The sequence below is a fragment of the Delphinus delphis genome, chromosome X (genome assembly GCF_949987515.2).
Source record: "Delphinus delphis chromosome X, mDelDel1.2, whole genome shotgun sequence".
Taxonomy (NCBI): Eukaryota; Metazoa; Chordata; class Mammalia; order Artiodactyla; family Delphinidae; genus Delphinus; species Delphinus delphis.
The window spans coordinates 105,866,675-105,890,539 of record NC_082704.1 but is presented as its reverse complement, the minus strand read 5'-3'; positions in this window follow the sequence as shown (position 1 = coordinate 105,890,539).

Here is a 23,865-nt window from a genome sequence, read left to right as displayed (position 1 = left end):
GAGAGGCTTGGACATATATACACTACCAAACGTAAGGTAGATAGCTGGTGGGAAGCAGCCGCATAGCACAGGGAGGTCAGCTGGGTGCTTTGTGACCGCCTGGAGGGGTGGGATAGGGAGGGTGGGAGGGAGGGAGACGCAAGAGGGAAGAGATATGGGAACATATGTATATATATATATATATATATATATATATATATATAACTGATTCATTGTGTTGTAAAGCAGAAACTAACACACCGTTGTAAAGCAATTATAAAAAAGCAATTATAAAAAAATAGTTTAGTAGTTCATTTCTTTTTATTTATTTATTTTATTTATTTATTTATTCATTTCTTTTTATTACTGAATAATTCGTGGTATGGATATATCATAGTTTAACCATTCACCCATTGAAGGACATGGTTTTTTCCAGTTATTGCCTATTCCAGTTAAAGCTGGTATAAACGTTCATGTACTGGTCTTTGTGTGAACTTAAATTTTTAGTTCTCCAGAATAAATGCTTAGGAGTGCAATTGCTGAGTTATGTGGTAGTTGCATGTTTAGTTTTTCAAGAAACTGCCAAACTGTTTTCTGGAATGGTTGTACTATTATACTTTCCCACCAGGAAGGTAGCCAGTCTTTCTATATCCTCACCAGCATTTGATGTTGTCACTTTTTTTTTTTTTTTTTTTTTTTTTTTACGGTATGCGGGCCTCTCGCTGTTGTGGCCTCTCCCGTCGCGGAGCACAGGCTCCGGACGCGCAGGCTCAGCGGCCATGGCTCACGGGCCCAGCCACTCCGCGGCATGTGGGATCTTCCCGGACCGGGGCACAAACCCGTGCCCCCTGCATCAGCAGGTGGACTCTCAACCGCTGCGCCACCAGGGAAGCCCCTGTCACTGTTTTTTATTTTAGCCATTCTGGTAAGTGTGTAGTGATATCTCATTGTTGTCTTAATTTGCATCTCTTACGGTAATGATATTGAACATCTTTTTATGGCCTTATCTGCCATCTGTATATCCTCTTTGGTGAAATGTCTGTTCATGTTTTTTCCTCATTTTGTAATTGGATTATTTACTTTTCTACAGTTGAGTTTGAAATACTATCCTTTGTCAGATGTGTGCGTTGCAAATATTTTCTCCCAGTCTGTAGCTTGACTTTTCATCTTCTAGTTAAAGTTGTTCACAAAGGAAAATTTTACATTTTAATGAAATTCAGCTAATCCATTTTTCCTTATATGGTGCTTTTGGTGTTAAGTGTATGAACACTTTGTCTCAGGTCCTGAAGATTTTCTTCTATTTTTTTTCCTGAAAGTTTTATAGTTTTATGTTTTACGTTTAAGTCCATGATCCATTTTGAGTTAATTTTTGTGTAAGGTATAAGGTTTAGGTTGAGGTTCATATTTTTGCCTATCAATGTTCAGTTGATCGAGCACCATTTGATGAAAAGGTTCTCCTACCTCCACTGAATTACTTTTTGCACCTTTGTCAGAAATCATTTGAGCATATTTGTGTGGGTCTGTTTCTGGGTTCTCTATTTTGTCCATTGATCTATGTCTATCTGCAAATATCACACAATCTGGATTGCTGTAGCTATTTAATAAGACTGATTCATTCCACTGTATTCCTCTTTTCCAAAATTAATTTAGCTATTGTAGTTCCTTTTTCTTTCCGTATGAATTTTAGAATAAACTTATCTACATCTATAAAAAATATTGCTAGGATTTTGATGGGAATTATGTTAATCCTGTATCTGAATTTGGGGAGAATGGGCATCTTTTCTTTGTTAAGTCTTCCAATCCATGAACACAGAATGTCTCTCCATTTATTTGTCTTTTATTTCTTTCATCAGTGCTGTGTAGTTTCCGGCATACAAGTCCTATATATGTTTTGTTAGGTTTACACCTAAGCATTTCATTTTTTGGACTGATTGTAAATGGTATTGTCTTTTAAGTTTTGGTATCCATGAGTTCATTGTTAATATGTAGAAATACAGTTGATTTTATACGTTTATTTTTTCTCTTACATCCTTGCTAGACTCACTTATAAGTTCTAGGAGTTCTTTTATAGATTGTTTTTACATAGACATGCATGTCATCTGCAAATAGGGACAGTTTTATTTTTCTGTGTACAAACAAGTTGCCTTTTTTTTTTTTTTTGTCTTGTTGCACTGACTAGGACTTCTAGTACTATGTTGAGTAAGGTGATGAGAGCAGACGTCCTTGCCTTGTTCCTGTTCTTAGGGGGAAAGCAGTCAGTCTTTCACCAATAAGTATAATGTTAGCTATAAGTTTTTTTGTAGATTTTCTTTATCGAGTTGAAGAAGTTATCTCCTATCCCTAGTTTTCTGAGATTTTTTTAATGAGGAATGGGTGTTGACTTTTTTCAAATGCTTTTTCTGCATCAATTGATATGGTTATGTGATTTTTCATCTTTAGCTTGTTGATGTGATTTTTGAATATTAAACTAGATTTGCATCCAGAGAATAAACCTCTTGGTCATGGTGTATGATTCTTTTTTAAAAAATTATTATGGTAAAATATTCAATACACATAGCATACAATTTACCATTTTAGCCATTTAAAAGTGTACAATTAGTTGGTTTTTTTAATGTTTTTTCTTATGCATTTTTAAAAAAATGTATTTATTTTATTTATTTATTTTTGGCTGCATTGGGTCTTCGTTGCTGCACGTGGGCATTCTCTAGTTTCGGCGAGCGGGAGCTACTCTTCGTTGCGGTGCCCGCAGCCTTCTCATTGCGGTGGTTTCTCTTGTTGCAGAGCATGGGCTCTAGGCTCGCGGGCTTCAGTAGTTGTGGCTCGCGGGCTCTAGAGCACAGGCTCAGTAGTTGTGGTGCACAGGCTTAGCTGCTCCGCGGCATGTGGGATCTTCCCGGACCAGGGCTCGAACCTGTGTCCCCTGCACTGGCAGGCAGATTCTTAGCCACTGTGCCACCAGGGAAGCCCGATTAGTTGTTGCTAAGTACATTCCCAGTGTTGTGCAGCCATCACCACTGTCTAATTCCAGAACGTTTTCATCACTCAAAAGGAAACCTCATACTCATTAAACAATCTCTTCCCATTCCCATTTCCCCCAGCCCCTGGCAACCACTAATCTGCTTTTTGTTTCTATGGATTTGCCAGCTCTGCATATTTCATATAAATGGAATTATACAGTATGTGGCCTTTCGTGTCTGGTTTCTTTCACTTAGCATAATGTTTTCAAGGTTCATCCATGTCATAGCATGTCAGTACTTCATTCCTTTCTATGACTGAATAATATGCCATATTTTGTTTATCCATTCATCTGTTGATGGACATTTGGGTTGTTTCCATCTTTTGGCTATTGTGAATAGTGGTACTGTGAACTTTCACGTACAAGTTTTTGTTTGGACACCTGTTTTCAGTGCTTTTGGGTATATACCTAGATGTGGAATTACTGGGTCATATGGTAATTCAACGTTTTAACTTTTTGAGGAACTGCCAAACTCTTTTCCAAAGTGGCTACACCATTTTACATTCCCACCAGGAATCTATGAGGGAGGGTCCAAGTTTCTTCACATCCTCATCAATACCTGTTATTTTATGTTTTGCTATTGTTGTTGTTATGGCCACCCTAGTAGGTGTGAAGTGGTGTCTCATTGTGGTTTTGATTTGCATTTCCTAATCATTAATGATGTTGAGCATTTTGTCATATGCTTGTTAGCCATGTGTATATCTTTTTTAAATTACTTTATTTATTTTAATTTTGGCAGTGTTGGGTCTTCGTTGCTGCGCGCAGGCTTTCTCTAGTTGTGACGAGCGGTGGCTACTCTTCGTTGTGGTGCACAGGCTTCTCATTGCGGTGGCTTCTCTTGTTGCAGAGCACAGGCTCTAGGCGTGGGGGCTTCAGTAGTTGTGACACGTGGGGTCAGTAGCTGTGGCTCACGGGCTTAAGAGCGCAGGCTCAGTAGTTGTGATGCACGGGCTTAGTTGCTCTGCGGCATGTGGGATCTTCCTGGACCAGGGCTCGAACCCACGTCTCCTGCATTGGCAGGCAGATTCCTAACCACTGCACCACCAGGGAAGTCCCCATGTGTATATCTTCTTTGGAGAAATGTCTATTCAAGTCCTTTGTTCATTTTTTAAATGGGTCTTTTTGTTGTTGAGTTGTAGAAGGTTTTTAAATATACTCTGATACTAGAACCTATGTAATTCTTTTTATATATTGCTAAATATCATTAATGACTTTACATCTGTATTCATGAGAGATATTGGCAGTAGTTTTCATTTTTTGTACTGTTTTAGTCAGGGAAATGCTAGCTTCATAACATGAATTGGGAAGTGTTCCCTGTTCTGTTTTCTGGAAGAGATTGTATGTAGTTGATATTAAGTCTTCTTTAAAAGTTTGGTATAAGGGCTTCCCTGGTGGCGCAGTGGTTGAGAGTCCGCCTGCCAATGCAGGGGACACAGGTTCGTGCCCCGGTCCGGGAAGATCCCACATGCCGAGGAGCGGCTGGGCCCGTGAGCCATGGCCGCTGAGCCTGCGCGTCCGGAGCCTGTGCTCCGCGACGGGAGAGGCTACACCAGTGAGAGGCTCGCATACCGCAAAAAAAAAAAAAAAAAAAAAGTTTGGTATAATTCTCTAATCAAGGCATCTGGTCCTCAAGATTTCTTTTGGGGGGATTTTTAAGATTAAAATTTCAATTTCTTTCAGAGTTACAGGACTATTAAAATTATATATTTCATATTAGGTGCATTATGGTAGGTTTTTTTTTTTTTTTGAGGAATTGGTGCATTTCCTCTTAGTTGTCAAGTTTTTGTGTGTAGAATTGTTTGTAGTATCCCTTATCATCCTTTCTGTGTCTCCAAGGTCTGTAATCATATCCCATTTCATTCCTGATACTGGTAGTTTGTGTCCTCCCTCCCTTTCCCCTCTTCGGTCGATTTCTAGAACACTGAAATGGCTTTTGTCAATTTTATCCAACTTTATGGTTGCTTTTCTGGGAAAGGATTTGTCTTCCACCTTCCCTTCTCTACTGTAGTCTTTTTTTAAAACATAACTTTCTTTTCCTAGGTTAAAGAAGTTTCCTTTTAATTCTAATTCTCTTAAGGGTTTTTATTTTGTTTTATTTTATATTATTATTATTTTTCTGGCTGCGCCACACAGCTTGCAGGATCTTAGTTCCCCGACTAGGGATTGAACCCGGGCCACGGCAGTGAAAGCACCGAATCCTAACCACTGGACTGCCAGGGAATTTCCTATTTTGTTTTATTTTAAGTAGGGAATAATTGTTCATCGTCTCTTCTCTATCTCATGAAATGACTATATTTTTGCCTTTAACCTATAAAATATCATACTACTAGATTTTCTGATGTTGAACTCTTCTTGATGCGTTCCTCAAAAACTTTTACTTGGTCAGAGCACATTACTTTTTTTAATGCGCTGCTGAAATTTGGTTTGTTACTATTTTATTCAGAAGATTTGCATGCATATTAATCAGCAAGATTGATCTAAAATGTTATTTTCTTTTACTATTTTGTTGGTTTGATATCAAGTTATGTTAGCTCATAAAATGGGCTGAGTAACTTTTCCACTTCTTCTGTTTTATGAAATATGTTGTTTAATATAGAAAGATTATTTTTCCTTTGAAGATTTGGTAAAACATTTTAGTGAAACTGTGGGCTTGGTATTTCTTATCATGGAAGACATTTGATTGTCAGTTCCAGTTTTGGTCATTTATATTTTTCTTGAAATCTCTCCATGTCTTCCTAGTTTTCAAATGTGCTGGAATAAAGTTATTCATAGTATTCTCATATGTTATTTAAAATATCTGCCGTTACTGTTTGTTATACTTCCTTTTCTGTTCCTAATATTGTTTATTTTCTCACTCTCTCCTGTCTTTCTGATAAGGAGACTTCCCGGAGTTTTTTCTAGTTTAGTAGTTTTGTCAGAGAACAGGATTTTGGTTTTATTGATTACTGTTTTGTTTTCTGTTATTAATTTGTGCTCTTACATACATTTTTTCCTATTTTTTCTTTTCTTTCTTTTTTTTTTTTCTAGTTCCCTGACCAGGGATCGAACCCGTGCCCTTGGCAGTGAAAGCACAGAGTCCTAACCACTGGACCGCCAGGGAACTCCCCTGCTCTTTTATTTTTATACTCATTTTTCGACTTCTTTTGGGTTTACTTTCTTCACCCCAGGGTCCTGAACTGAATATGGAACTCATTTATTCTCAGGCTTTCCTATCTTCGATTTTTCAACTTTTTTTTTCTTAAATCAAGCCTCTTCCCCAGGAGCAGCCACTGGAACTGTCCTGTCCCTTGAGGCTCAGGGTGTTTATTTTATTTTTTATTGAAATATAATTCACATATTGTTAAACTCATCCACTTAAAGTATGTGATTCAGTGGGTCTTAGTATATTCACAAAATTGTACAACCAGTATCACTATGTCATTCCCAAACCTGAAGCCCCATACCGTATACCCAGTAGGCCGTCATTCCCAGCTCCAGCCCCTGGTAACCACAATCTCCTTTCTGTTTCTATGCATTTGCCTGTTCTAGACATTTAATATATATGGAATCATATAATATATGGCCTTTTACACTTGATTTCTTTTATTTAGCGTAATGTTTTCAAGATTCACCCATGTTATAGCCTGTATCAGTACTTGTTAGTTTCCTAGGGCTGATATAACAAATTACCACAAAACGGATGACTTAAACAACAGAAATTTATTGTCTCACTGTTCTGGAGGCTAAAGGTCTGAGATTAGGATGTTAGCGGGAATGGTTCCTCCAGAAGGCTGTGAGGGAGAATCTGTTCCAGGCCTCTTGCCTAGCTTCTGGTAGTTGGCTGGCAATCTTTGATGTTTCTTGGCTTGTAGGGGGAAAACATTTAATCTTTGTGCGTCAAGTATGTGTTTACCTAGGTGTTCTCAGTGTGATCTCTCCATTATAAAATTTCCCTTTCACCTCTCATCTAGCGGTTTTAGCCTCCACTGATAATTGTAACGTAAATCCATAACTTCATTAGGGGTGGCAAACTGTTGATTTTCTAATTCTCTTATCCTTTTTGGCCAGTGGGGCCCCTTCAACGTGACTCCTGTGCCATCCTGGTAGCATCCTTGCAAGTTGTCCCAGGTTTGCCTTGTACATTTCCTTCCCAGGTTTGGAATCAGCCATTTTGGAGCTTTCCTTTTTTTTTTTTATTAATCCATTTTAGGATCAAAAAGTTATCTCAAAATACTGATTTTGCCACACCCCATACATTTTAGTATGTAGTACTTAAATTCTAAATCAGCTATAAATATTTTGTAATTTTAAAATTTACTCTTATTTTTATTTATTTTATAAATTTATTTTATTTATTTACTTTTGGCTTCCTTGGGTCTTCGTTGCGGTGCGCGGGCTTCTCATTGCGGTGGCTTCTCTTGTTGCGGAGCATGGGCTCTAGGCGTGCAGGCTTCAGTAGTTGTGACACGCGGGCTCAGTAGTTGTGGCTCATGGGCTGTAGAGCACAGGCTCAGTAGTTGTGGTGCACAGGCTTAGTTGTTCCGCGGCATGTGGGATCTTCCTGGACCAGGGCTCGAGCCTGTGTCCCCTGCATTGGCAGGTGGATTCTTAACTACTGCGCCATCAGGGAAGTCCCTATTTACTCTTTAAAAAAAAAAAAAAAAGCTATATGTGAGATATAGTTCACATACTCTACAATTCACCCATTTAAAATGTAATTCGGTGGTTTTTTAGTATATTCATAGAAGTGTGCAACCATCATCACGGTAAATTTTAGAACGTTTAAATCATCTCAAAAAGAAGCCCCATACTCTTTAGCTATCACCCACCCACTCTCATTCCCTTGTTCTTCAACTCTCTAGCCCTAATAACTGCTAATCTACTTTCTGTCGCTATAGATTTTTCTATTCTGGACTCTCACGTGAATGGAGTTAGGTGTGGTCTTTTGTGTCTGGCTTCTTTCACTTAGCATAATGTTTTTGAGATTCATCCATGTTGTAGCATGTATCAGTACTTCGTTACTCTTTTAAAAACTGCTTTATCGAGATGTAATTCACGTACCATACAATTCACCCATTTAGAGTGTACAATTCAGTGGTTTTTTAATATATTCATAGATATATGCAGTCATCACCACAGTAAATTTTAGAACCATTTCTTCACTTCGGAAAGAAACCCTGTACCCTCTAGCTATCATTCCCTCCCTCTGAAAGCCAGCCACCCCCCCACGGCACTAAACAACCACTAATCTACTTTCTGTTCTATAGATTTCCACAATCTAAACGTTCATATGACGAGAGTCATAATATGTGGACTTTTGTGACTGACTTCTTTCATTTAGCATGCTTTCAAGGTTCCTCCATGTTGTAGCATCCATCAGTAAGTACTTCATTACTCTTTATTGCTGAATAATATTCTGTCGTATGGATATACCACATTTTGTTTATTCATTCATCCGTTGATGGTCATTTGGTTTTCCATCTTTTGACTATCATGAATAATGTTGCTATAAACATTTGTATGCAAGTTTTTGTGTAGACATACGTTTTTGTTTCTCTTCAGTATATAGCTAGGTATGGAATTACCGAGTCAAATGATAACTATATTGAATCATTTGAAGAGCTGCCAGGCTGTGTTCTAAAGTGGTTGCACCATTTTGTATTCCTATCAGCAATGTGTGAGGGTTCTTATTTCACCACATCTTACCAAACTTGTTATTATGACCTTTTTTCTCCTTTGGCTATATTCTTTTTATTTTACATTATTTACTCTGCAACAGTTTTTGTTTTAAACTAAAGTCCATGGTTTATGTTACGATTCATTCTTTGTGTTATACATTCTATGGGTTTTGACAATTGTAAAATTACATATATCTGCCATTACGCAATCATACAGAATAGTTTTACTGCCCTAAAAATCCCCTTGCTCCGCTACTCATATCCTTTCCGTCCCCTCCATCCCTTGGCAACCACTGATGTTTATACACTCTCCATAGTTTGCCTTTTCCAGAATGTCATAGTTGGAATTCTACAGTATGTAGCCTCTTCAGGTTAGCATCTTTCACTTCAGCAATCTGCATTGAAAGTTCCTCCATGTCATCTTGGCTTGATAGCTTATTTCTTTTTATCACTGAATAATGTTCCATTATGTGAATGAACCACTGTTTGTTTATCCATTCATCTACTGAAGGACATCTTGATTGCTTCCACATTTTGGCAATTGTGAATAAAGCTGCTATAAACATTCATGTGCAAATTTTTTGTGTGGACATAAGTTTTCAGTTCATTTGGGTAAATACCAAGGAGAGTGATTGCTGGATCACTGTTTAGTTTTGTATGAAACTGCCAAACTATCTTCCAAAGCGATTGTACGTTTTGCTTTCTCACCTGCAATGATGAGTTCCTTTTGCTTCTTGTGGCTTTTTGATTCTAGCCATCCTAGTGGGTATGAAATGGTATCCCTTTATCATTTTGATTTGCATTCCCTGATGGCTAATGCTGTTGAACGTTTTTTTTCATTTTATTCTTTATTGAGGTAACATTGGTTTATAACATTGTATGAGTTTCATGGGTACATTATATTTTGACTTCTGTATACACTATGATGTGCTCATCACCAAAAATTTCGTTTCCTTTCATCACCATACAATTGACCCCCTTTACCCATTTCGCCCTTACCCCCTTCCCCTCTGGTAACCACTCTTCTGTTCTCTGTATCTTTGTGTTTGTTTTTGTTTGGTTTATTCATTTTTTAGGGGTTTTTTTTGTTTTTTATATTCCACATATGAGTGAAATCATACAGTATTTGTCTTTCTCCATCTGACTTATTTCAGTTTACATAATACCCTCAAGGTCCATCCATGCTGTTGCACATAGCAAGATTTCATCTTTTTTTTATGGCTCAGTAGTATTCCGTTGTATTTATATGGGTGTATACATGTATATATCACATCTTATTTATCCATTTGTCCATTGATGAGCACTTAGGTTGTTTCCGTATCTTGGCTCTTGTAAATAATGCTGTGATGAACATAGGGGTTCATATATCTTTTCAAATTAGTGTTTTTGTATTCTTTGGATAAATACCCAGAAGTGGGACAGATAGATCATGTGATAGTTCTATTCTTAATTCTTTGAGCAATCTCCATACTGTTCTCCATAGTGGCGGCACCAATTTACATTCTTACCAACAGTATATGAGGGCTCCCTTTTCTCCACATCTTTGCCAACACTTGTTGTTTCTGGCCTTTTTGATAGTTGCCGTTCTGACAGGTGTGAGGTGATATCTCACTGTAGTTTTAATTTGCATTTGTCTAATAATTAGCGATGTTGAACATCTTTTCATGTGCCTGTTGGCCATCTGTATGTGTTCTTTGGAAAAATGTCTATTCAGCTCCTCCGCCCATTTTTTTTTTTTTTTTTTTTTTTTTTTTTTTTGTGGTACGCGGGCCTCTCACTGTTGTGGCCTCTCCCGTTGCGGAGCACAGGCTCCGGACGCGCAGACTCAGCAGCCATGGCTCACGGGCCCAGCCGCTCCACGGCATGTGGGATCTTCCCGGACCGGGGCATGAACCCGTGTCCCCTGCATCGGCAGGCGGACTCTCAACCACTGCGCCACCAGAGAAGCCCTGCCCATTTTTTAATGGGGTCGTTTGTTGTTGAGTTGTATGTGTTCTTTCTATAGTTTGAATATTAACTCCTTATTGGATATATGAATTGAAACTATCTGCTCTCATTGGTAGGTTGTCTTTTCATTTTGCTGATGGTTTCCTTTGTTACTCAGAAGCTTTTGAGTTTCCTATAGTCCCATTTGTTTATTTTGAACATCCTTTCATTTGTTTATTGGTCATTTGTATACCTTCCTTGGAGAAATGTCTATTCAAATCCTTTGCTCATTTAAAAATTGGATTGTCTTTAGAACAACCGTATGGACACCAAGCGGGGAAACTGGCGGGGGTGGGGGTGGGGGTGTGATGAATTGGGAGATTGGGATTGACATGTATACACTAATATGTATAAAATAGATAACTAATAAGAACGTGCTGTATAAAAAATAAATAAATAAGATAAAAAAACAAATTGGATTGTCTTTATTGTGTTGTAATAGTTCTTTATGTAGTCTGGATACAAATCTCTTAACAGATTTATGATTTGCAGATATGTTCTCCAATTCTTTGGGTTTTCTTTGCATTTTCTTTTTCTTTTTTATTTATTTTTTCTTTTCTATTTATTTATTTCTGTGGGGGGCCACGCTGCGCAGCATGCAGGATCTTAGTTCCCCGACCAGGGATTGAACCCGTGCCCCCTGCAGTGGAAGCACGAAGTCTTAACCACTGGATTGCCAGGGAAGTCCCCTTTCTTTGCATTTTCTTGGTGGTGTCCTTTGAAACACAAAAGTTTTTCATTTTGATGAAGTCCAATTTATCTATATTTTCTTTTGTGGCTCATGGTTTTGGTGTCATATCTAAGAATCCTTTGCCAAACCATGATTTATTGTTAAACCCATGAGTTCTTTTCTTTTTTTTAATATTTATTTATTTAGGCTGTGCTGGGTCTTAGTTGCGGCACGCAGGATCTTCATTGTGGCATGCAGACTCTTACTTGTGGCATGCATGGGGGATCTAGTTCCCTGACCAGGGATCGAACCTGGGCCCCCTGCATTGGGAGCTCAGAGTCTTACCCACTGGACCACCAGGGAAGTCCCCCATGAGTTCTGTAGTAGCATTTTAGTGTTCTAAACAATTTTTTCAGCTTTATTGTGGTATAATTGGCTAAACGTTTTTAAATTTCTTTTTATAGTTCTTCTCCACCAGAGAGTAAGGTCTGTTTAATTTTTTAAAATAAATTATTTATATTTTTTGCTGCGTTGGGCCTTCGTTGCTGCGCACAGGCTTTCTCTAGTTGGCGGCGAGTGGGGGCTACTCTTAGTTGCAGTGCATGGGCTTCTCACCATGGTGGCCTCTCGTTGCAGAGCATGGGCTCTAGGTGCATGGGCTTCAGTAGTTGTGGCATGCGGGCTCAGTAGTTGTGGCTCGCAGGCTCTAGAGCACAGGCTCAGTAGTTGTGGCGCACAGGCTTTGTTGTCCGCAGCATGTGGGATCTTCCCGGATCAGGGCTTAAACCCATGTCCCCAGCATTGGCAGGCAGATTCTTAACCACTGCTCCACCAGGGAAGTCCGAGGTCTGTTTAATATTGATTCTTTGAAATTTGTTGAGACCTCAATTGTCACTTATATCTGGTCATTTTTTATAAATGCTCTATATGTAATAGAGAAGAATGAACAAAACTTTTTTGTTGGTGAGTTTATCTTGTGGGTTTGCTGATCTTTATATATTTGTCTTCAAATTTGGGGAATTTTCAGCCATTATTTCTTCAAATATTTTTCCTGTGCTAATCTCTTTCTGCTCTCCTGGGACTCCAGTGGTACAAATGGTAGACCTTTTGATATTTTTTTCACAGACCTGAAGTTCTGCTAAATTTCTTCCATTTTTTTTCTTTCCATTTTTTAGATTGGATAATTTCTATTGATCTATCTTCAAGCTCACTAACTCCTCTGTCATCTGTAATGGTTAATTTTGTGTGTCAACTTGGCTAGGTTATGGTACCCAGTGTTTGGTCAAAAACTGGTTTAGATATTCCTGTGAAGATATTTTAAAATATGTGATTAACATTTAATAAGAAGACTTTGAATAAAGCAGATTTTCTCTATAATTGTGGGTGGGTCTTATCTAATCAGTTGAAGGCCTCAAGAGAAAAGACGGACCTTTCTTGAGGAAGAATTCTGCTTCCAGACTGCTTTTGGACTCAAGACTGCAACATCAATTTTTCCCTGGGTCTCCCCCCTGCTCTCCTGCCCTGAAGATTTTGGATTTGTCAGCCCCCACTATTGCCTTAAGCCAGTTCCTTAAAATCAGTCAATCAAACCCTCTCTCTGTCTCACTCTCCATATATATATTCTCTTTATCACTGATGTTTTGCAGTTTGACTCCAATGTATCAAAAAAAATGTACCCACAAGCTTCCAAAATGATCCCTAGAGGGCAGTGTTGTCCCCGTTGAGCCCATAGCACTTTTGAGACAATTGTCTCTTTTGACTGAGGTTGCTTTTTGACCAGAGACTGGCTGGGTTGTAAGATCTGGGCTGTAGATCTCCAGTTTCTCATGGTCTCAAAGGCTAGACTAATCCCCTTTTTATAGACAAAATGACATGGATTCCAAAATTTTAAAGTAGGGGATGTACCTGCAATCCACATAATCCTCATTTTATATAAACATAATTCACTAGATGAGCTCAGTAGAAGTAGATATGTGATATATATATATATACATATATATAATGAGGATTTTATACATATATATTTTATATATATGTATTACACATTTACTTCTATTGAGCTCATCCAGTGAATTTTTAATTTTGTATATTGTATTTTTATCATCTAAAATTTCCATTTGGTTAGTTTTTATAGTTTCTTTTTACTCTGCTGAGAACTACCTTTTCATTTATTTGAACAGTGTGTTTACCTCACAGAGCATACTTATAACAGCTTTAAAGTCTTTGTTACTTTCAACATCTGCATCATTTTGGATTTGGCATCTGTTGAACGTGTTTTCCCTTGGGAATTAGTCACATTTTCTTAATTCTTTGTATGTCAAGTAATTTTGGATTGTATACTGGATATTTTGGACCTAAAATAAGAATCTGGGTCCTGTTAAAGTCCTCTGATGGATGAGATTTTTTTTTAAAGCAGGCAATCAACCTAGTTAGGTTCAGTCTACAAGTTCTTGCTTACCTTCTGTGTGTAGTGGTCCCAGTGTCAGTTCAGTTTTCAAAGCCATTGCGCTAATACTTGGGGCTTATCCTACATATGCGCTTCTCAAGGGTTAGTTTGAGTGGTGTTTCATGTAATAGCTCAGTTCTCAAAGTCTTTGCTATGTTGCTTTGGGTCTGCCCCATGCATGCTCAGCTCAGAGGTGAGCCTGGAATTTCTGCTGGTTCATACACAGAATTAATGGATTCCCTTCTCCAGCTGACTCTGTGATTCTTTCTACACTTTCCAGCTTTCGGGGGCACATTTTCTCAGACCTCTGGCCAGAAGTATGGGGTTCCTTGGAGTTTTTCTCCTTGTACTGCCTACAGCAGCTCTGCTAGAGACTCCTCTGATCAGTGCTGGGATAGAATGTAGATAAAAATTCGGTAAATCACCCCTGTATGAGTCACTTCTTCCAAGTTTTGACTTCCCTTCTCAATTCACCTCCTTTGCTTACTTTTCAGGATTCTCAAGTAGTTGCTTTTGGTGTTCTGTTTTTTTCCCAGAGATTTTAGTTGTTTGAAGTGGGAGAGATAGACTGTAGTGGGCTTACTCTATCTTGACTGCCAGCAGAAATCAGTACATCCACAGTATTTCTTTTAGTGAGAGTCTGTGAGTGGTAAATTACTTCTTTGTATGTCTGTAAATATCTCTATTTTGCCTTTACTCTACAATGGTAATTTACCTAGGTATAAAATCCTATGTTGCGGGCTTCCCTGGTGGCGCAGTGGTTGAGAGTCCGCCTGCCGATGCAGGGACACGGGTTCGTGCCTCGGTCCGGGAAAATCCCACATGCTGCGGAGTGGCTGGGCCCGTGAGCCATGGCCGCTGAGCCTGCGCGTCCGGAGCCTGTGCTCCGCAACGGGAGAGGCCACAGCAGTGAGAGGCCCGCGTACCGCAAAAAAAAAAAAATCCTATGTTGCTAATAATTTCCATTTTCACTTTGAAAATATCATTCCACTGTCTTCTGGTATCAGTTGATGGTTGATGCAAAGTCTGCTGATATTCTGATTTTCATTTCTTAGTGGTAATGCCTTTTTTCTCTTGTGGCTTTCAAGATTCCCTTTATCAAAGAAAAAGTACCCACAAACTTCTAAAATTCTCCCTAGAGGGCAGTATTGTCCCTGTTGAGCCCATAGCACTTCTGAGAAAATTGTCTCTTGACTGAGGTTGTTTGACCATAGACGGGCTGGGTTGTGAGATCTGGGCTGTAGATCTCCAGTTTCTCATGGTCTCAAAGGCTAGACTAATTCCCTTTTTATAGACAATATAACATGGATTCCAAAATTTCAAAGTAGGGGTTGTATCTGCAGACCACATAATCCTCATTTCTGTGTTTATAGCCTATTAATCCCTATTTCTTTCACTGATTCATGGAAATCTGCAGCTTTCACTTAAGATTTTGGCTAGCTTCCTTCAGTCCTTAATTGCTTTGTATTTCTTTATTCCATTTAAGGTATTTAAATATATTTCAGAGTAACTTAAAGCCACCTAAGGCCATCTCATTGTATCATTTGCCTCCCTTCCCCCAATTATCCATTCATTTATTTAACATTAATTGAGTTAATATGCCAGTTTCTATACTAGACCAAGGGACAGAGCTAAATAAAACCCAGACCCTTTTCTCAGGGTTCCCTCAGCCTCTTCAATGCATTATTAATCCAGAGAGAAATTTCATGACGTAGAGCAGTGTTTTAAGGATGTGAAGCTGTGCCAGAAAAGTTTTTGATTTAAATAACTTAGGGACTTCCCTGGTGGTGCCGTGGTTAAGAATCCTCCTGCCAAGGCAGGGAACACAGGTTCAAGCCCTGGTCCGGGAAGATGCCACATGCCGCAGAGCAACTGAGCCTGTGCGCCGCAACTACTAAGCTGGCGCTCTAGAGCTTGCGAGCCACAACTACTGAGCCCACATGCCACAGTTGCTGAAGTCTGTGCGCCTAGAGCCCATGCTCCCCAACAAGAGAAGCCACTGCAGAGAGAAACCTGTGCACCGCAACTAGAGAAAACCCGCGTGCAGCAATGAAGACCCAACACAACCATAAATTAATTTTTAAAAATAAAAGTGTATTAAATAACTTAATCTCTCTCTCTCTTTTTTTTTTTTTTTTTTTGGCGGTACGCGGGCTTCTCACTGTTGCAGCCTCTTCCGTTGCGGAGCACAGGCTCCGGACGCGCAGGCCCAGCGGCCATGGCTCACGGGCCCAGCCGCTCCACAGCATGTGGGATCTTCCCGGACCGGGGTACGAACCTGTGTCCCCTGCATCGGCAGGCGGACTCCCAACCACTGCACCACCAGGGAAGCCTAACTTAATCTCTTTCTTAGTGGGTGTGATAATTTTGGTCAGGAGAAACTTGTTCCTCAAGCTTCTATAAAGCCAGTCTTGCTACTTTCTATAAAATACATTACAGTAGGACTTCCCTGGTGGCGCAGTGGTTGAGAATCTGCCTGCCAATACAGGGGACACGAGTTCAAGCCCTGGTCTGGGAAGATCCCACACGCCGCGGAGCAACTAGGCCCATGAGCCACAACTACTGAGCCTGGGCGTCTGGAGCTTGTGCTCCACAAAAAGAGAGGCCGCGACAGTGAGAGGCCCACGCACCGCGATGAAGAGTGGCCCCCGCTCGCCGTGACTAGAGAAGGCCCTCGCACAGAAACTAAGACCCAACACAGCCAAAAATAAATAAATAAATAAATAAAAATACATTACAGTAATATTTATTGATCCATGTGCAGGGTGGTTGTGAGATATTTTACAATATTTACTGTCAAGTCTCATTCAGCAGAGAAATTGTTACTGGAAATAGTACTTGTCGGAAATGTTGTTTTGTCAGGCTGAATTATTTATTCTATAACATCTTGTGTTGAACCTGAAAGTATTAATAGACAAGTATTCAAAATGAATCTGAGTTTTTTCTTTCATCAGTATTAATAATACCATTTCAAGTGGACATTTGACAACATTTAATTGTTGAGCAGAAATAATAGAAATATAAATGTACTTGTATAATTTTGAAAATTAAATATTTGTTACCAAATATTCAAAAAAAAGGTTGTGGGGACTGCTCTGGCCGTCCAGTGGTTAAGACTCCGTGCTTCCACTGCAGGGGGCACGGGTTCAATCCCTGGTGGGGTAACTAAGATTCCTGCATGCCACGCGGCACAGCCAAAAAAAAAAATCAAAAAACAAAACAAAACAAAAACAAAGAAGTTGATGGTTTAGGTTAGGGACATCTTTATTCATCATAAGTGGTTGTTCAGAGCTTGGACTTTGAATTTCTGTTTAATATGCTAATTAAAAATATGAAGAATGAAAGTGTATTTAACTGTTAAAAAATTTTTTTGAAGCATAGATGTGCCTTGTTTGGGGAAATAGATACTGTTAGTGAGAGGCAAATAATTTGTATGATAATTTTGCCTAAATCAAATTTCTGTTAATTGAATGCTATTCCAAAAATTTATTAGAGAAACTTATACATGAACAAATTTGTTTTAAACCATGAAGTACTATATTAACAGGAAATATTACAGTTTGTAATAACAATTTAAAGGAATCCTAGGGCTAAAAGTATTATGAAGTGATTTCATAGACTTAGTTTACTTAAATGAGCAAGGCCATAGAGAAAAAAATATGAATGAATAAATGTTCCCATTCAAAGAGAGGAAGAATGGAAAAATAGAAAGGAGAGGAGATCCCTCATTTTCAGTTTTTCATTCACAATTTGGTGTGCAGTCCTCCAGGGGATAGAACCAGTAGTTCCATTATTGGTAAAAATATTAGGATAAAATCCAAGAAATTGAAAACATTGTAATATTAAAATGGAACTGAAAATATTCATGTAAATCCATCATTAAATAGCATACTAGTTATCTATTGCTACATAGTAATATTTCCACACACTTAGAGGCTTAACACAAGACATTTATTATATCACACTTTCTGTGGGTCAGATGTCTGGGCATAGCTTAACTAGACGCTCTGCTTCAGGGACTAACAAAGCTTCAGTCGAGGTGTCAGTCGAGGTGTCAGCCGAGGCTGGTCACATCTGCTTCCAAGCTCACATGGTTGTTGGCAGGTTTATTCATTCCTTGCAGGCTGCTGAACTGAAGGCCTCAGTTTCTTGCTGGCTGTCAGCCAGAGGCTGCTCTTAGTTCCTTGCCAAGTGGCCTTCTCCATAGGCAGCTTACAACATGGAAGTTGTCTTCTTTAAAACCAGCAAGGGAGATAGTCTCCTTGTAAGGCTGGCATTAATCATACATACTATAATCATATATATTTGTGTGTGTGTGTGTGTGTGTGTGTGTGTGGAATCATATGCATCCTGTCACCTTTGGCATATACTACTGACTAGAAGAAAGTCATAGTTCTTCCCACTTTCAGGAGGAGGGGAACACACAAAAGTATGAACACCAGAAGACAGGGCTTATGGGGGCCACCCTAAAGTCTGTCTGCCACAATATGTGTGTTTTTTTTAGCTCTGTCCATTGAAGTGACCTAAAAGCAACGTCACCTCAGTAATAACGAACACCCCCTCGTGCTCAGGTTGTGGCCTCTGAAAAGCCATTCTGCCTTAAAGGGAAGCTGGGTGCTTTTGGAGAAATAGTTTATTCCAGGGCTGGGACATGGAAAGTACAAGGAAAGCTAGGGACATTTTGTTGTGCTAGAAATCCATAAAGTTCTTGAAGATCAATGGGGTTATGTTCCACTGGCCACAGCCATGACATTTAGAACATTATAAAGACTAATGGTGGCAATTAATTGAAATAAACAGATTCTATGAAAACCCGTGATTTGATAATGATGTTCAAAATAGAGAAAGTCTGAAAAATTTTATTTGTCACCATTTGAGGCAGCTATTAAATCAACTACTTACTATGAAAATTGGTAGTTAATAGTGAACAAGTAAGCATTTTATCCTGCCTTTTCAGTGGAATCTGTGTTTCAGGTAACCAAATATCCGCAGTTGATGAGGGAAGGTCTACTTCACAGAAGAATGCCAATTAGTAAGTGTAGACAAGATGATAGATTTTGAAAAACATCACAAACTTTAAAGAAATTATCAGGATCACTATCATCATCATCATGGTTATCAGCTGGTGTTAAAATGAATGGATGGCACTGGATGTTTTTAAAATGCAAAAGGAAAATGGTCACTTCCTAGTTTCAGGGCAAAAATATAATTGTAAAATGGAGGGATTAAGCAGTCATCACTTTAACTGAGTAATCACTCTTAAGATTATTAATGGATTAACTATATATTATGTGTTTCCCCTAATGCAATTCAATATGAATACCCATCGCCTATAAAATATTCTAGCCAAAAATGTTTAATAAGACTGTTACAGAAAATAACAAATAGAAGAAGAAACTAAATAGCACCAAGAGGTAGCAACTAAACAAACCCAGAAGGTGGTATGTCCTCAGAACAACTGTAGGACCATCTCTCTAATAGTCAACACTATAACGAAAGGTACCTAATAATTATATGCTATGGGTGGTCCTTGAACAGATCATGATTGGAGCAAACAACTGATAAGGACATTTTTGTGTTATTTGGGAAATTTTTAATATAGTCTAGGTATTTGATGAAATGGAAAGACGGAGTTTGTTGACTTAAAAAAAGCAGGTTATAAAATAGCATGGACACTGTGATCCATTCTTGTAAAAAATACATACACACACACATAATAGTATAGGAAAAGATCTCGAAGTACAGGTACTAAGGTGTTAACAATGGTGGACCTCTGTTTTGGTTGGCGGGGGAGGGGGTTGTTTATGAACATCCTATTGTTGCTGAAACAAATTACCACAGATTAGTAGCTTAAAACAATACAAATTTATTCTCTCACAGGTTTGGAGGCCAGAAGTATAAAATGAGTCTTATGGGACTAAAATCAAGGTGTCTGCGAGGCTGGTTCCTTTTGGAGTCTCAAGGGGAGAATCCATTCCTTGCCTCTTCCAGCTTCTAGAGGCTCCTAGCATTCCTTGGCTCTGACTGCACATCACTCAGTATCTGTTTCGATCACCACATCACCTTCTCTGCCTTCTGATCCTCCTGCTTCCCTTTTATAAGAACCCCTGTGATTACATTGGGCCCACATGGATCATCCAGGATCATCTCTCCATCAAGATCCTTCACTTAGGGACTTCCCTGGTGGCACTCAGTGCAGGGGACCCGGGTTTGATCCCTGGTCAGGGAAATAGATCCCACATGCATGCTGCAACTAAGAGTTTGCATGCCACAACTAAGGAGCCCACGAGCCACAACTAAGGAGCCCATCTGCTGCAACTAAGATCTGGTGCAACCAAATAATAAATAAATACATAAATAATAATAAAAGATCGGGACTTCCCTGGTGGTGCAGTGGTTAAGAATCCGTCTGCCAATGCAGGGGACACAGGTTCGATCCCTGGACCGGGAAGATCCCACATGCCACGGAACAACTAAGCCCGTGTGCCACAACTACTGAACCTGTGCTCTAGAGCACGCAAGCCACAACTACTGAGCCTGCGTGCCACAACTACTGAAACCCGTGCACCCTAGAGCCCACGCACTGCAACTACTGAGCCAGCATGTTGCAACTACTGCAGCCTGCATGTCTAGAGCCCATGTTCTGCAACAAGAGAAGCCACCACAATGAGAAGCCCACACACTGGGCTGCACACAACACAGCCAAAAAGAAATAAATAAAATAAATTTATTTTTAAAAATTTTATAAAAAGATCCTTCACTTAATCACATCTTTAAAGATTTATTGGAGGTATGAACCAAGATGGCAGAGTACAAGGACATGCTCTCACTCCCTCTTGTGAGAACACCAGAATCACAGCTAGCTGCTGGACAATCATCAACAGGAAGACACTGGAACTCACCAAAAATGTACCCCACATCCAAAGACAAAGGAGAAGCCACAATGAGACAGTAGGAGGGGCGCAATCACAGTAAAACCAAATCCCATAACTGCTGGGTGCGTGACTCACAGACTGGAGAACACTTATAGAAGTCCACCCACTGGAGTCCACCCACTGGAGTGGACACAATAGAAGTCCACCCACTGGAGTGAAGGTTCTGAGCCCCACATCAGGCTTCCCAACCTGGGGGTCCAGCAACGGGAGGAGGAATTCCTAGACACTCAGACTTTGAAGGCTAGTGGGATTTGATTGCAGGACTTGGACAGGACTGGGGAAAACAGAGACTCCACTCTCGGAGGGCACACACAAAGTAGTGTGCGCACTGGGACCCAGGGGAAGGAGGAGTGACCCCAGGGGAGACTGAACTAGACCTACCTGCTAGTGTTGAAGGGTCTCCTGCAGAGGTGGGGGGTGGCTGTGGCTCACCGTGGGGACAAGGACACTGGCAGCAGAAGTTCTGGGAAATACTCTGGGGCGTGAGCCCTCCCAGAGTCTGCCATTAGCCCCACCAAAGAGCGCGGGTAGGCTCCAGTGTTGGGTTGCCTCAGGCCAAACAACCAACAGGGAGGGAACCCAGCCTCACCCATCAGCAGAAAAGCGGATTAAAGTTTTACTGAGCTCTGCCCACCAGAGAAACCATCAGCTCTACCCACCACCAGTCCCTCCCATCAGGAAATTTACACAAGCCTCTTAGATAGCCTCATCCACCAGAGGGCAGACAGCAGAAGCAAGAAGAACTACAGTCTTGCAGCCTGTGGAACAAAAACCACATTCACAGAAAGATAGACAAGATGAAAAGGCAGAGAGCTATGTACCAGATGAAGGAACAAGATAAAACCCCAGAAAAACTAAGTGAGGTGGAGATAGGCGATGTTCCAGAAAAAGAATTCAGAATAATGATAGTGAAGATGATCCAGGACCTCGGAGAAAGAATGGAGGCAAAGATCGAGAAGATGCAAGAAATGTTTAACAAAGACATAGAAGGATTAAAGAACAAACAAACAGAGATGAACAATACAATAACTGATATGAAAACTACACTAGAAGGAAGCAATAGCAGAATAACTGAGGCAGAAGAACGGATAAGTGACCTGGAAGACAGAATGGTGGAATTCACTGCTGCAGAACAGAAAAAAGAAAAAAGAATGAAAATAAATGAAGACAGCCTAAGAGGCCTCTGGGACAACATTAAATAGAACAACATTCGCATTATAGGGGTCCCAGAAGGAGAAGAGAGAGAGAAAGGATCAGAGAAAATATTTGAGGAGATTATAGTCAAAAACTTCCCTAACATGGGAAAGGAAATAGCCACCCAAGTCCAGGAAGCTCAGCAAGTCCCATACAGGATAAACCCAAGGAGAAACACGCCGAGACACGTAGTAATCAAATTGGCAAAAATTAAAGACAAAGAAAAATTATTGAAAGCAGCAAGGGAAAAACGACAAATAACATACAAGGGAACTCGCATAAGGTTAACAGCTGATTTCTCAGCAGAAACTCTACAAGCCAGAAGGGAGTGGCATGATATACTTAAAGTGATGAAAGGGAAGAACCTACAACCAAGATTACTCTACCCAGCAAGGATCTCATTCAGATTCGATGGAGAAATCAAAAGCTTTAGAGACAAGCAAAAGCTAAGAGAATTCAGCACCACCAAACTAGCTCTACAACAAATGCTAAAGGAACTGCTCTAAGTGGTAAACACAAGAGAAGAAAAGGACCTACAAAAACAAACCCAAAACAATTAAGAAAATGGTCATAGGAACATACATTTCGATAATTACCTTAAACGTGAATGGATTAAATGCTCCGACCAAAAGACACAGGCTTGCTGAATGGATACAAAAGCAAGACCCATATATATGCTGTCTACAAGAGACCCACTTCAGACCTAGGAACACATACAGACTGAAAGTGAGGGGATGGAAAAAGGTATTCCGTGCAAATGGAAATCAAAAGAAAGCTGGAGTAGCAATACTCATATCAGATAAAATAAACCTTAAAATAAAGAATGTTACAAGAACAAGGAAGGACACTACATAATGATCGAGGAATCAATCCAAGAAGAAGATATAACAATTATAAATATATATGCACCCAACATAGGAGCACCTCAATACATAAGACAACTGCTAACAGCTATAAAAGAGAAAATCGACAGTAACACAATAATAGTGGGGGACTTTAACACCTCACACCAATGGACAGATCATACAAAATGAAAATAAATAAGGAAACAGAAGCTTTAAATGACACAGTAGACCAGATAGATTTAATTGATATTTATAGGACATTCCATCCAAATACAGCAGATTACACTTTCTTCTCAAATATGCATGGAACATTCTCCAGGACTGATCACATCTTGGGTCACAAATCAAGCCTCAGTAAATTTAAGAAAACTGAAATCATATCAAGCACCTTTTCTGACCACAATGCTATGAGATTAGAAATGAATTACAGGGGAAAAAAACGTAAAAAACACAAGCACATGGAGGCTAAACAATATGTTACTAAATCACCAAGACATCACTGAGAAATCAAAGAGGAAACCAAAAAATACCAAGAGACCAATGACAATGAAAACACGATAATCCAAAACCTAGGAGATGCAGCAAAAGCAGTTCTAAGAAGGAAGTTTATAGCTTTACAAGCCTACCTCAAGAAACTAGAAAAATCTCAAATAAACAATCTAACCTTACACCTAAAGGAATTAGAGAAAGAAGAACAAACAAAACCCAAAGTTAGCAGAAGGAAAGAAATCATAACGATCAGAGCAGAAATAAATGAAATAGAAACAAAACAATACCAAAGATTAATAAAACTAAAAGGTGGTTCTTTAAGAAGATAAGCAAAATTGATAAACCATTAGCTAGACTCATCAAGAAAAAGAGGGAGAGGACTCAAATCAATAAAATTAGAAATGAAAAAGGAGAAGTTACAACAGACACCGCAGAAATACAAAGCATCCTAAGAGACTACTACAAGAAACTCTATGCCAATAAAATGGACAACCTGGAAGAAATGGACAAATTCTTAGAAAGGTATAATCTTCTAAGACTGAACCAGGAAGAAATAGAAAATATGAACAGACCAATCACAAGTAATGAAATTGAAACCGTGATTAAAAATCTTCCAACAAACAAAAGTCCAGGACCAGATGGCTTCAC